We start from the raw sequence: 6,179 nt of genomic DNA on the forward strand, positions 1-6,179 counted from the left end.
CTAAATAAAATAAACAACAAAATAAAATAATTCAGAAATTAATTTAATAAATTAAATTCCAAATTACTTACTTACAGAAATTATAAGTCAAGACTTGTGTTGGACACAATTTCCTTAAAGTAGATTTCGCTCTCGCTCGGTGCTTCGAGTTTTAATGGCGCCTACTTCCCAAGATACAACGACTATTACTTGATTTGCAGCACTACAAAATCAAGTCTTGTGAACCAAACAATGCTATAACTCTTTCTCTTTCATTTTTTAGAAACTAAATGGGAAACAAATGCAGGAGCGCATGAGGACGAACAGAAGAAGAAAATGAAGAGTTTTTGGAAAATTTCGAAAGATGGGTAGTGTTTAGGAAGTCTTGAACTTGGGTTTTTTTTTTTTTTTTTTTTTCACAAAAAGACAAACTTTTTGTAAAACCAAAAAAAACAGATCCAAACAAAATATCACATCCAACCCCATAATCATTTCACTTTTTCTCTTACAAACATCACATCCAACCATAAAAAACCCAACTATCTTCCCAAACACATAAATTTTTTTCTCCAATAATATCTTACAATTAAAAAAACCCACATAAAAACTCACTTCCCAAACACCCACGAAATGTTGGAAAGGTAGGCTATATATAGAAGAAGTGCCTTTTCAGAACAGGTAGAAACCTGTTTGGACAGATTTGAATCGGTTTAGGTGGAATCAACATGTAAAAAACCTGTTCGGTTTGAATTTCAATAGGTATGAACATATTCGGGTGGAATTCAACAAGTAGAAAACCTACTCGGGATCTGTTTGGGTGAAGGAAAAATCTGGACCAATTTATTTTGAATTTTGAAACCAAAATTAAAAATAAATAAATAAAATACAAATATTTTTAGCCCAAAAAGATAAGTATTGGGCTGGACAAGCCCAACCCAACCTCACACTTTGCACCACGCACCCGCGCTCAAGCCCAGCCCAGCTCGACCGACTGGACGGACGGACAACGGTGGCGCGCGTGTGTGGTTTTTGTTTTGGGTCCAATGGGTCTAGCCCACTTTACCCATAACCTCACCCTTCTACAAACTTGGGTATCCTTTTAGGCCCATCCCAAGTATTCAAAGTTAGAATATATATACCCATATAACTCCTTAAGCTTTTCTAATGCTGGACAAGCACATTTCACAAATGTGTAAGAAACTCACCTAAAGCCATATCCGTGAACCCTAAAATACGCGTTGAATTCTCATTTATCCGGAAATGGTTTTGAGCAACCAAATATATGATGATATTTACTATGAGGCATTAAACATGAACCCAATGAGAAACGTTAAAAATAACACTTGGGTCCCACCTTAATTAATGTTCAAAGTTAGCAAAAGATAAGGTTTTTCAAAGCCATTCTCCAACAATCCCCCACATGAATGAAATTCACGACAACGGACATGCCACAAAATACAGACAAAGAAATAGTACATTAAGCAGATACACCACATCAAGATAGGTAACTTTTGGCTTTGAATCTTCTCTAGTAAAAGCCTATCGAACTTACTGGCTAACCAGTGGACGTGATACCTTGAACTGTTTAGCTGTTTATGTAAGTTAAGACAATAGACTACACATAGTGTATCTACAGACATAGTTTGGTTCTTATGGTTGTGTTCATTTTAGCCCTGAACAACACCTAGTAATTCATGAGTGCTCTAGAGAATTTAGCCTTATCAATTCTCACAGAATCGGCCCAGTTTACATTCATATAGGTGAATTCTTATTAAGAGTATCCTACTATACCCCACTTGGATGTCCAAGCTATAAGAATCATTAAAAGCAAAGTTTATCCTACTAACGCTGCAGGTATTACTTTTCTTATCATAGAAATGGATAGGAGTAAACCTCCTTAGCGACACGTGAAGTCATCCATAATTCGGTTGTCCTTTTGAACCTAAATCTTAGGATCTCCAGTCAACTAGGTTGGGTTACCATTATGGCGACTTTTTAAGTAATAGGCTTTGATCTCATTCTCCTCAATAAATGGTACACTTGCTCTCTGGCCAACCCTTTAGTCAATGGATCCACAATATTCTCTCTTGACTTTACATACTCTATGGAAATTATTCCATGTGAGAAAAAATGCCTAACGGTATCATGTCTTCGACGAATGTGTCAAGACTTACCGTTACATATGATTCTGTGCCCGTCCTATTGTTACTTCACTATCACAGTGAATGCACATAGCTGGCACAGGTTTAGGCTACACTGGAATGTCTTATAAGAAATTATGAAGCCATTCTGCTTCTTCTCCTATTTTATCTAATGCGATAAACTCAGATTCCATTGTCGACCTTGTTATGCATGTCTGTTTGGAACTGCAACACCTCCCAGGGTAAAGACGTATCCACTAGTGGATTTCAACTGCGTATATATTTGGAACATTCTAATAAACAAAGGCGTGTGCAATATGAACCGTAGTTATGTTTTTTTATTTTTATTATAACCTTTATTTGAGTTATGATTTATGAAATTTATTTTTAAAAAATAATATAATTTTAATTTTTTGAGTTATAATTAAAAAAATATCATAATAAGATATAATTAAATAATTCATGAGTCATAATTAAAGAAGAAAATTAATCATAATTAAAGGAAAAAATATTAGGGTAAACTACCAGTAGGTCACAATAGTTGGATTTAATTCCCATCAAGCCCTATTGAAAATAAGTCTTGGTAAAATTGTCACTAAAAATAAATTTTTTGTGACAATTTTTTATATATGTCGCTAAAAATTAACAATTAGTGACTTTTTTTTGCCATGATTTTTATAAATTGTCGCCAAAACTTACAATTAGTGACCATTTTTTATGATTTTTTCCCCATAAGATCTATTAAACAATAAGTTCACTTATTAGGACCTACACGTAAGTACCCCAAAATAATATAACTAATGAGTATGTATTTCACGGGAACAACGTTGATAAGGGAGTATGGTTACAAATCATGCCAAATTATTTCAATACTAAAGCCATAAAAAAAAAAAATACATAAATTAGTATCAACTCTAAGCTCAAGAAAATAAAAAAAGTCCAAACGACATGTCCTATGATCACAGTTATTTCTGGTCACCACCATAGCCTCAACTAATCCTGCAAATGAAGCTCGGCTGCGCTCAAACAGAACGCACCCGAGTTGCCAAGAGACAAAATGGGTCAGTATACAGGTATATTGGTATGAGTACAAGATTCAACACCCACGTGTCCACCAGACACAAACAAAAATACGTTAAATTCTTATTACAGGACAAGACAAGTAGTTCCAACCGCACCGAGACGAATGGGTAGTTTCTCGAGACACGGTGGCATTTAGTTTCTTGTCCGTACACAACGAAATATAAATTTATTATAAAATAAACAAAATAGAAATAGAAATATGGTGGGTCAGCCCTGCATAAAAAGTTAGTAAGACCCACCATCTTGCAAAACAAATAAAGTTATTATAATTTAATCATAAGTAACTTGTTGAAACAAATATAAAATTACACCGTTTCATACTTAAATAATTCGAATTGATCAAAACTCAAAGAACGAAAGTTGTACAGAATCAAATTTCCTAAAAGACAGCGTGAACGAATTTAACAGAAACTAAACAGGTTAAGAGAAAAACTTAATCTAAAAATCTAGACGGAATTCGATCGAAAAATATGAAGCTGAAAACGAACAAAAACTGTCATAAGATGATTTTTTTCCAAAAAAGTTCAAAACATGAAAAGTGTGCAGAATAATGTTTTACTTCAGTTTACGCGAAACCAATAAAAATGAACTCGTTTTGTGGTTAAAACAGCCTATAAAAATCTGCATTACCAGAGTGAATCAAACTGACAATAGCCCAGGTCATCCAATCATAAGTTCTAATCGATCTTTTTAATAAAAAGCTACAACACAAAAGTTGTCCAAAATCACGAATACATGCTTCTGCTCAAATTTCATAATTTATCAAGATCGTTTACTATTTTTTTTATCATGTACATAACAATACTGTGGGGATATATTTTCTGAATACCAACACGTGGCATGGTGACGCCGACGTGTCAGCCGAGGTGCCACGTGTCGTGGTAGTTAAGCCGAGAAGATCTCGGAGTTGCCGAGGTTATACCCGAAGATATCGGAAACCGAGATAAGTAGATAAGGGACAAGAGTCCTAAGGCAAAGAGGGGACTTAACCAAGATAAGGATAAAACTCTTAGGGAGTTTATCTTTATCTCTTAAAAAGTCCAAAGTAAGCACTAAAATTGGAGTTCATAGAAGTCATACTTCAAGTGGGACTTGGATTGAGTATATTATAAAAGAGAGGCACCCCGTGGGTCGAAGGTATGCAATTTATGTTTTGAGTATTCAATTTAGCACTTGATTTGTCTTTGAGAGATATACTGACTTGATCGTCGGAGTGCCCCCGGGTGGAAGAACCACCGCCGGAGCTTTTTCTTTCTGTTACAGGTTGCTAAAGCCATCTATTCTGCCTGTGCTCTCCAGCTGATCACTAAACGGGCAGTGTGGTCAGATTTTCACCCACACAATTTGGCGCCGTCTGTGGGAACGAAGGAAGAATAGATGGCCAGTAACGGACAACAGGAAAAAACTGGGGATAACGCTCCCACTGGGAGTGGCAGACCAATTGATCTTGACATTGAAGGAGACAACCACAATACAGAAGCCCGTGACCAGGGTCACAGAGGGAACGACGACATCCCAGAAGGCGACACGACAAAAAAGACAAACCAGGGAAAGTACTACAATGAAGATAACCTCCAGGTATGGAGGGACAGGTGCCTACGAAGGGATGAGGAGGTGAAAGAACTGGCAAACAAGTTGTCGGACCTTCAGTCAGTCGTCAACTTCATGATGCAGAATAATGTTATGCAGCCACCATACCCGCTGCAAGATACGCCGATGCCAGCGACCAACACCCAGAAGGGTGGAAGAAAAACAATCCCCGAGGTCCCTCAGCATACCAGGAGCGGAAGGCATTCTCACCGGCCTTCCAGGGAAGTCGGACGGGAAAAGCCGAGGCAAGAAGAGTCCCGAAGGACACACCACATGAAGAATCCAGACCCCAAAGAACATCGACATGTTCAGGGGCAAGTACTCCATTTTGACACAACCCATGAAGAAAGATCCAAACGGACCCACCACGAGGCCGAAAGCAGTGTACCAAAAAGACTAAAATCCAAAGATAGTCGAGCTCCAGGGAGGAGCAAAGAAGGCCTAAGGGACTACCTCAAAAGGAGGCAGCAGAATGCAGAAGCCGAGGTAAACTCCCCAGTAAAACCGAAGACAGCCTTCTCGGTGGAACTGGACAAATTCGAACCGCCCAAGAGATTCAGTATGCCGAGGTTTCAAATCTATGATGGTAAGTCAGATCCAAACTTTCATGTTGGGCTATACCTAAATTCAATGGCATTATATAGCGGGAACGAGCCGTTGCTCTGCAAAGTATTCCCCTCATCCTTTGGGGAAATTGCATCTGATTGGTTCCATAAGTTACCAAAAGGAAGCGTAAAGACATGGGAAGGCTTGGCCGAGATGTTTGTAGCCAGGTTCGTGACCAATAAGCTGCAACCCCTGAGGGTTGATGCTTTGATGGCTCTAAGAATCACCAAGGAAGAAGGCCTTAGGGCCTATGCGAAGAGGTATTACGAGGTGTTCAACCGAATACCCGAATGCAACCAGGAAGTAGCAGTCGTGTCTTTCAAGAACGGCCTGAAAGATGACTGCCCACTACGGAAGTCTTTGGCAAAAATATTGCCAAAAAGCATGGAAGAACTCATGGCAAGAATTGAGAAATACGCCAGGGCCGAAGAAGATACATCGGGAAACAAAGAGGTGAAACAAGAAAAGGGAAATGGCTCGCCAAAGCGAGGCCGAGTCAACAATGGGCCGACCAAACAAGAAATAGAATTAAGAAATAAACAGGCGGTAACAACGGTATTCCGGATCCCAATCCATAAAATCTTAGATCGTATTCGAAATCAACCTTATTTCAGGGCTCCGGCAAGAGCACCGGGGGAATTCATGGGAAGGAACGTTGGTAGACGTTGTGCCTACCACAATGAAGAAGGGCATCCAACTCAAGGTTGCAGAGCCTTAAAAGCACACTTGGAGGACCTGGTAAGACAAGGCCTTCTGAGGGACCTGGTCGATGAGGCCAGA

The sequence above is a fragment of the Camellia sinensis genome, chromosome 8 (genome assembly GCF_055761805.1).
Source record: "Camellia sinensis isolate YWXY chromosome 8, ASM5576180v1, whole genome shotgun sequence".
NCBI classification, from domain to species: domain Eukaryota; kingdom Viridiplantae; phylum Streptophyta; class Magnoliopsida; order Ericales; family Theaceae; genus Camellia; species Camellia sinensis.